Source organism: Eptesicus fuscus, chromosome 9, assembly GCF_027574615.1.
Source record: "Eptesicus fuscus isolate TK198812 chromosome 9, DD_ASM_mEF_20220401, whole genome shotgun sequence".
Taxonomy (NCBI): Eukaryota; Metazoa; Chordata; class Mammalia; order Chiroptera; family Vespertilionidae; genus Eptesicus; species Eptesicus fuscus.
Window position 1 is genome coordinate 15,334,187 of NC_072481.1, and position 8,829 is coordinate 15,343,015.

Sequence of the window (8,829 nt, forward strand, 5' to 3'; positions counted from 1 at the left end):
AGGCCATTAACCAAGAGCAGCTGAAAACGATTCCAACCATGACTTGTGTCTTTCGGATACTCTTTAAAATCCTCGCCCCTCCAAGTCCCCGTTCCTTTTCCTCCCACTTTCCCGCTTCAGGCCCTCGGTGACACAAAACCTGGAAACCAGTCTGTCCCAAACCCACAGTCACCGGTTCGAGCAGAAGCAGGTGTTGCAAGTCAGCTGGTAGTCCTCCCAGACCCCTTCCTCCTCTTCCTCACTGGCACGAGGTGGCTCTGCTAGATGGCATTTCCCAGCTTCCCTTGCAGGCGTGGCCACAGGACTGAGTCCCAGCCGTGGGAATGTGAATGCAAGGGACGGGAGCCTCTTCCAGGCCTCCGTCGTAAGCCGCTGTGCCCTCTTTTTCCTCCCGGCTGGCTGAAATCAGACACGGTTACCACCCGCAAAGGCCACAAGCCTCAGGGGGTGGGAGGAACCGGGGTTTCTGAATGACTGCGTGGAGCAGAAATGCCCTCCACACCTGGGACCTCCTCCCCAGGACTGCGGTGTGAGAGAGAAATGCACTTCTGTGTTCTTTACGCTGCTGTGTTGTTTTGGAGTTTCTTTCCCTAGCAGGTTAGCTTTACCCCCTAACTCTCCGAGCAGGGGAGGGAGAGATGCTGGCTGAGTGGCTGCAACCAGAATTCTCTTTAGGCGAAGGGGGGAGCAGAGCCTGGGACCACTCCCACAGGACGAGCTCTGTGCCCCCCCGCATTGCGGAAGGACTGAACCGCCGGGGGCGGTTGCCACTGCAGTGAAAGATGACTGTTTCTTGTGCAACGAAAGGGGGAGGGGAAAGAATGGGGTCACAGGTCATCAGGGGCGCAGTGTCGACAGCGGCTCAAATGCAGGAGAAGCCACCTTCATCTCGCCCAGCATCGTTCTGCTCGAGGACCTGGGCCCCCGCAGCCCTTCCCTGGAGGAGAGCAGAGCGGCCCGCTCCGTTTCACCAGGGCCTCCCTACAGCACCGTGGCTGGTGTGACCAAGGTCACCCCGGCCGTTAGAGGCGGAAGGGGCCGAAGGAACCCCAAGAGAGGACTTGGTGCCAAAAAGGATTTGAAACTGGAAGCAGATGGGGAAGCCAGCAAGGGAACTTCCCGAGGTAGAAAGATCAACTCAAGAAGCTGCAGCCGCAGACAATGGATGGAAATGAGCGAAGGAATTCCAGGAAGGAGAGGAGCCTGTGGCCCAGGCACCTGGTGAACCCCTTGCAGCTCGTAGGGTAGCAGTCATTGGCCCTGACGGTGGGGGGCTGGCGGGAGGCAGAAGGACTGAAGCACGAGGTCTGAAAACCACCAGGAGGATGGGGACAAGGCCCGCTAACGTAATCTGCAGAAGCTTGTGCAAAATGAGTGAAACCTGGGCCCTGGTTCAGAAGGCAGAGAAAATGTGTCATTGAAGGCACACAGGAAACGTTCTACTTCCTTCTGTAATCTCTCTCTCTCTCTCTCTCTCTCTCTCTCTCTCTCTCTCTCCCTCCCTCCCCCCCCCCTCCCTCTCTCCTTAGCACTGTGATTTTTATTTGCTATTTAATGTCATTCTGAGTAAAGAAAAATGTAAAATTTAAATGATTAACATGAGTTTTATCCTTCATCTTTATATTGTGCAATATCGGTTTTAAAGGCAAATATCAAGAGCATTTAACTCGTATGTGGAATCACAGAAAATACATATTCTATATCTCATGGCTCTTCCCCCAGGGTGCCCAAGCTGCCAGAAGAGACAAACAGGAAGATAACCCCCGCCCTGCCCTCCCTCCCCCCCTTTCCCCCCCTCAGGACAAGGGAGCTAGCGCTCCTGGGCACAGGGGTACCCTCAGGATAAACACTCAGACACCCAGGGGCCCCACCCACCCCTGGGCACACCCACCCCCGGCAGCCCTGGCAGAGGGGCAACCCCAAACGTTTTTAAACTGCCATTTCAGGGTGACCTCCCTTCCCCTGTCCCGTGCCTGTGACCAGGGTCCCGCCAGGCACCAAAGACAGCCACAGTGGGAGGGGCCTGGGGCACCAATGGGCAGGGGGACAGGTGGCAGGAGCCGGGACACATATGAGCTGAGGCCAAGGCCCCGGCACAGGCTCCCTGTCCCACCGGACTCACTTACAAAATGCACAAAGAGAAAATTACTAAGAATTCCAAGGCAGCGATGGAGGAGCCAAATGCCAAGCATGGGCCCTTCCGAGCACAGGGCCCCGAGCACGGGCAGCGCTCCCGGGAGCCGGGCCTGGAGGAGGAGAGCTTCTTGTAATCAGCGTTCAGAAAAGACTTTGTTCATCAAAAGACGTTGATGTCTGAGCGAAGGCTGGAAGGAGGAGAGGGGATGAACCACGCAGGTTTCAGGGAGGCGTGTTCCAGGCAGCGGGAACAGCAAGCGCAAAGGCCCCGAGTTGGGCACGTGCCTGGTGTGTCCGAGGGACACGGGAGGCCCGCGTGGCTGAGTCAGGGGAAGGTTGCTGCAACTGCATTTGAGTTGCTAACGGCCCCTTGGGCGTGGGTTTATTTAATCACCAAATAATCCTACCAGGTAGGTATGGTCTCTGCCGACTTTACAGGGAAGGAGACAGAAGCCTGAGCGGCAGCGTTTGGAGAAGGGAGACACCCTGCACTCATCCGGGCTCTCCGCAGGCCCCACGAGATGAGCGGGAGCAGCACGTAGCTGAGCCGGGGGGATGGGCCCTCCAGACGGGGCGGCTTCAGGGGCAGACGCTGGATTCGATCCCGTAGAGGCACATGAAGCACCGGGTCCTGGGGAGGCGTGGCGAGGCCTCGGCGTGCACGGGACAGGGTTCCTCAAGGTCAGGTTCTCAGGTCCTCCATATGCACATTTCTGAGCCCCACCTGTGCATCCAGAAGCTCTGAGGGCGTTGCCTAGGAATTTGAATTTTTGGGAAGCACACCAAAGGAACTGCGGCCGGAGGGGCAGAGAGAGGGCAAGGCATGGGTGGCAGCTGGAAAGGGGGCCCCAAGGGAGACGTGCACTCACATCCCCTCAGAGGGGTCTGGGGTGGCTTCCGCTGGCCTGCCACCTATAACAACGGCTTCCTGTAGAAGGTGGCGTATCCGCTGGGTGTTGAAGGGGGCGGGGGGACTTTGCAGGGGAGAGAACTGGGCGAGAAGGAGGGAACATTCAAGCAGAGGGAACTGCACAGGCAAAGATTTGGAGGCTGGGCATGCCTGAAGGAGAGGAGATTGTACACACACTTTCTTTGCTCCCCACTATGGCCAAGGGGACAGGATGATTGCAAATTGGCCCCTATTGGCTGCATGGGTAGCCCCGCTCCCCGTGCCTGAGCTCCCAAGATGGATGGATCAGCTGGGCCCATTGGCCCAACCTCTCCTCTTCCTTCTGAGGAAGAGATGGATGAATGATTCCACGGGCTTTTATCCCAGAGAGCAAGGGGCTGGAGGGTCGGTGGGATGAGTGAGCTTCTGTGTGGGTCAGGGCTGACCTTAGGGCCCTTCCCGGGGTGGCCCTCAATGTGCTGGCGGGTAGAGGACCTGGGGGGCAGCCTGTCTCCCAACTGGGGCCCCACGCCTGCGCTGGCTGCTCTTCTGCTAAGAGCAGGCACACCCTGAGGCCCTGGAGGGGTGCTGCAGCTGGGTGGTTCACAAGAACAGATTAGTAAATATTCAGGAACTTTGCAAGCTGGTTGTTAAACTTTTGATAACTTAACATTGGACATGATAGATGTATTTACACCATGGATATTCATGAAAAAAATCAAGAACTTTTGTAAAACACAAGGAAAATGACTTACTAAAAAAAGAAAAAATTCCAAAACATAAGCCTATTTTATTATGAGTCAAGACACAAAATTAGTCTGTCAAATTGCTCTGCAAGTTCTCAACCCTTAATTTCTGTGTTCATGTTGATAGAGATGGGCTTGTCCAGGGATCTCTGTGGCAGGCAGAGAGTTGGGACAAATGCAGGCTCTCATGGTCCGAGCTACGTGCTCTCAAACAAATCCTGTCTTGTGAATGAGGAATCTGTTGCTCAGAGAAGGGAAGCGGCCTGCCCCAGATCACACAGCTGGTGGTGGCAGGGCTGGGATTCAAACCTGTGGCTGCCTGCCTTACTGCCCTCAACCCATCTGGCAGGTGCAGCCCAGTCCCCCAGCAGAGCCTTTAGCCTTGTCCTCCTCTTAACACAAGGTCAAGAGCCCTGAAGACAGGGAAATGGAGCCAGTGTAAGAGGGAGGAAGAGAGTGGCAGCGGCAGCCAGCCTCCAGGCCTCCTGATTCCAGTCTGTGCTCAGTTTCCCCATTTTGCCTGCCTCTGTGTCTGGGTGGTGCCCTCCAGGCGAGGCAGTGCCAAGGAGAGCGAGGGAAAGAGAGGCAGGAAGAGGCAGGGGACTCATCAGTGGCTTTGTTATTCTTAATTAGCTCAGCAGCTCCATTGCCGCAGACCTCCCTGTGGTTGCCCAGGCATTAGAGGAGACCGCTGCTGGTCCTGCCCAGGATGGCAGTCTGGGCAGGTAGGGCCCCTCAGGAGCACCTCCCCACGCCTTTAGGTGCTGCTGCCACTTGCAGAGGGTCATCCAACTGCTGGGCACACTCTGAGAGCCACAGGCAGACCTTGCTCAAGTCCTCTGTGCCAGGCACTGGCCAGCTGCCCCGGGGAACACTGGGGCGTGTGATGGTCTCCAGGCATGCTCCGCTGCTGCGAGAGGCAAACAGGTTCACCAAAAAAACATAAAGAAAGAGTGATGACCAGAGTTGGCACATGGTGTATCAGCTGAGCTCTTGCCACATGCCAGGCACCGGGCTAAGCATTTCCACATGTTGTCCCACAGAAGCCTTCTGCAGCCCTCTAAGGCAGGCTTTACCCCATGGTACAAACAAGGAAACTGAGGCTCATTTAGCTAAAGGTGTGTGTGTGTGTGTGTGTGTGTGTGTGTGTGTGTGTGTGTGTTGAGGTGGGAGTGAGGTGTGTGGGTAGCTGTGACTGGGGGTGTTGGGGGTGGAGGCCAACTAGATGTTCTGGGCACAGGTAGGGAGGCTGGCAGAGTTGAGAAGGCAATATGGTGGGATGTTTCTGGAAGAGGAAACAGCATGGAAAGAGGCCGAGGGGGAAGGGTTCAGAGGCAACTGGTTGGGGCTGCTGGGTCAGTGGAACACGCAGGCAGAAGAGGCCCTGGGGATTGGGTGAAAGGGCAGAGCCAAGTCTAAGCAGGAAACCCCTTGGGCTCCTGACTCACCAGTAACCCAGGTTCTCTCTGATTCCTTGGGAGAAGGCTGTCTCAGACCTGGGTCCAAGTGGGGAGGAGGTGGCCCTAATCCCGAAGCAGGGAGTGAGGGTGGGGCCCTCAGGGGTGAGGCTGGATTACCTACAGCTCAGGCTGGGCCAGGCCGGTTCCAGTCCCAAGAGAACTCCCTTCCCTGGGGACCAACCAAGAATATGATAATAGCCACTCCATCTTCACTGTTTATCCAACACTTGCCAAAAGCTCAGGCCTGTGGAGACACATAGAAAAGGGATTTTATTTTATTATTATTTTTAAATATAGTTTTATTGATTTCAGAGAGGAAGGGAGAGGGAGAGAGAGAGATAGAAACATCAATGATGAGAGAAAATCATCGATTGACTGCCTCCTGCATTCCCTCCTCCCCCATTGGGGACTGAGCCCGCAACCTGGGTATGTGCCCTCGACCGGAATCGAACCCGGGACCCTTCAGTCCTCAGGCCGACTCTCTATCCACTGAGCCAAACCAGTCATGGCGAGGGATTTTAGTTTTATTAAAATATGCAACATATATAACACTTACTATATGCCAGGCATAATTCAAAAGATGTCCCAAACATTAACTCTTGTAATCCTTATAAACACCCATGAGGTGTAATCCCCATGAAAGAATGAGACAGAGGCCGAAAAACCAGGACTTTATTAGAGGAGAAGGACCTGCCGGGCTGTCCCACAGGGGAGAACAGGCACAGTGCAGGGGTGAACACGCCTTTTGAGGGGAGGAATGGGAAGGGATGGGGCTTAGGGTTCTCGGCACACGCTGATTGGTGGTTTCATATAAGGCACATGATTAGGCACTTAGGTACTTAGGAATCAAGAGCTTAGGGCAGTGGTCGGCAAACTCATTAGTCAACAGAGCCAAATATCAACAGTACAACGATTGACATTTCTTTTGAGAGCCAACTTTTTAAAACTTAAACTTCTTCTAACGCCACTTCTTCAAAATAGACTCGCCCAGGCCGTGGTATTTTGTGGAAGAGCCACACTCAAGAGGCCAAAGAGTTGCATGTGGCTCGAGAGCCGCAGTTTGCCGACCACGGGCTTAGGGTATTTGGCAGGTGCTGATTGGTGGTTCAATGTATAGTCCATATAAGGTGCCTGGTTAGGTGCTCATGAATGTCCAGGCCGCAGGTGCAGGTTATGTCATACTCCGTCCATCAGTTGGGGGAAGGGAGGATCTATCACCCATCTTATTTATTTATTATCCCTATTTTACAGGTGAGGAAACTAAGGCTGGTAGATTTAAGTAACTTGCCTAAGGTCATAAAGTAAAGAAGTGGAGGAGATGGGATCCAAGGCTCCAGTACCCAGGTGTGTAACCACTGTGCTTTGCTAGTGGGAGCAAGAATACATACTCTGCTGTAAAAACTCCCATTTTACAGATGGAAAAACTGAGGCCTAGCCAGATGAAGGGACTGGCTGGCTCACAGGGAAGTAGGGAGGACAGATCACCTGAGTGAGAAAGCAGGGCTCCTGATCCTAGCCGAGGCTCTGTCTTGGTTCCCACTGATAGCTGGAGAGAAGCTGAGAGCCCTCCCAGCGCCCTGGCACCTTCTATCTCATTGGGGTCCCTTAAGGGCCCAGTGGGAGAGAAAAACAATAAGATTACAATTCTGACACCATTTTCTTAAGGACAAAAGCCAGTTATGACCATAGTTAGCTTCCCTTTCCCTTTAATTGTTTTTTTTTCTCTCTCTCTTTCTGATTACTAAAGGATAGATGAGCATTGTAGAAAATTTCACAAAGATCAGATAAAAAAAAAAGAGAAGAAAGAAAAAAAAATCATCTTAAAATTCCTTCTTGAATACTGCTATATTTTCAAGATTACTTTGCTCCCTCTCTGTTTTCTAGACACATTCAAGCTGGGAGGCCAGAGACTTGGTTTCTTGTCCTGGCTTGCTGTGTGACCTTGGGCAAGCCCCTGCCCTTCTCTGGGCCACATCTCACCTGTGAAATGGAAGTCTGGACATGGTGACCTCCGATGGGGTCCCTGTCGCTCTGACCTTCTGTTGCTGCTTCTGTTTCTGGAACTGGCAGAAGGGGCACACGCAGGCTGCCCGTCTGCGGGGGATGCATGGCTGACAGCTCGCAGCAAGTCACCTCCGGGAGGCTGTGACGGCCCTATAAACAGCCGTCATTGCAGGCCTGCCTGCTTCACTGGGCCCGTATGGTGCCCCCTGCCAGCCGGACACCACCGGCTGCCCTTCACCAGCCAGCCCTGAGTGATTGCTTTTCCAGTAGGCTCCAGAATGTTCTCTCTACTGTCCCAGGACCCAACTGACTTGGGGTAAGAGAGCTGGGGAGGGGCTTAGCCCTAAGGACCTACCTACCCATTGCCACAGCCCTCTGTGGGAGAAGACATCCCGGTGTGGTGAAAAGCTGAGGAGAGAGGGAGGGAAGAAGAGAGGAAGGAAAGGAACATTGAGTTTATTCCAACTCCATGTGGGCCTCTTGTTAGGCATTTGGATTCAGAAATGGGTCAGAAAAACTTAACTGCCCTTGAAGGACACAAAGTCTAGTCGGCGTGAGAAGCATAGAAACAGGCAGCAGCAACGCTTGCCGTGCCCAAAGCTCGGGCCTGTGGGGTCCCACAGGGAGAAGCCTCACCAATGGGTGACAGTCAGGGAAGGCTTGCTAGAGGAGGCAACTTGACTAGGGGACGCAGCCTTTCCACCTCCTGTTATTTAATCCTTACAGACAGCCCCGGGGAATAGCATTGTTCCCCCTTTACAGACGAGCCTCCGAAAGGTGAGCTCACAGCCACCAAAAGAAGGAACATTTGGGTTCAAACCCCTGGCACTCTACTCCTGCCCCGGGACCTGGGTTTGAATTTGATCCCAGCCGCTGACTCAGAGACCCTCAGTGAGTGCTTCTCGCCCGGCCCTGGGGCTCTTCCGGGGCTCTTGCTGGCTGCAGTGTGGCTGGAATGGCCGAAAAAGCACTAATTTATACTAAACGGCGAGAGGAGACTTCAGCAAGGCCTCTCTCCAGCTGGAGATCGCACAGCCCAGTCTCTCCCAGACACAGAAACAGGACTCCTGCCTTCGGGCCCGGCGCAATCCCAGAGGCTGGTCTGCCTTGCGGAGGCACCCCCATCTGGAAGCAGCCAGAATATATGTGCTCTCCTTCGGACTCCCTTTGGCAAAGCCTGATGGGATGGCACAGGACCCTAGAGAGAATTCTAAATCCTGGCGTTAGAACATCTGTGCTTGAGGAATTCTAGCACCCAGTCTCCCCTCCAAGTGCCTCCTAGCAGGCAGGGCAGGGCAGGGGGTATGTCATCCTGGCAGGTATGAAGGGTCACTGGAGATAGGACTTCACAGATAAAGATGAAGACCCAGATAGGGAAAGGACTTGGCTGAGGTCACACAGCAAGTCAGAGCCAGAGCCAAGGCTTCTTTCCCGACACCTCAGAGCATAACACCCAGGCTACTTGGGGAGTGGGGTTGGCATGGGGCCACCCAGCGTGCCCAGGTGACACCAGGGAGCAGCCTGGGTGGTACTGAGCTGGTCAAGTGCTAAGGCAAACTTTTGTGTTCCTGCCCCGTTCCCAGCAAAGTTCGAC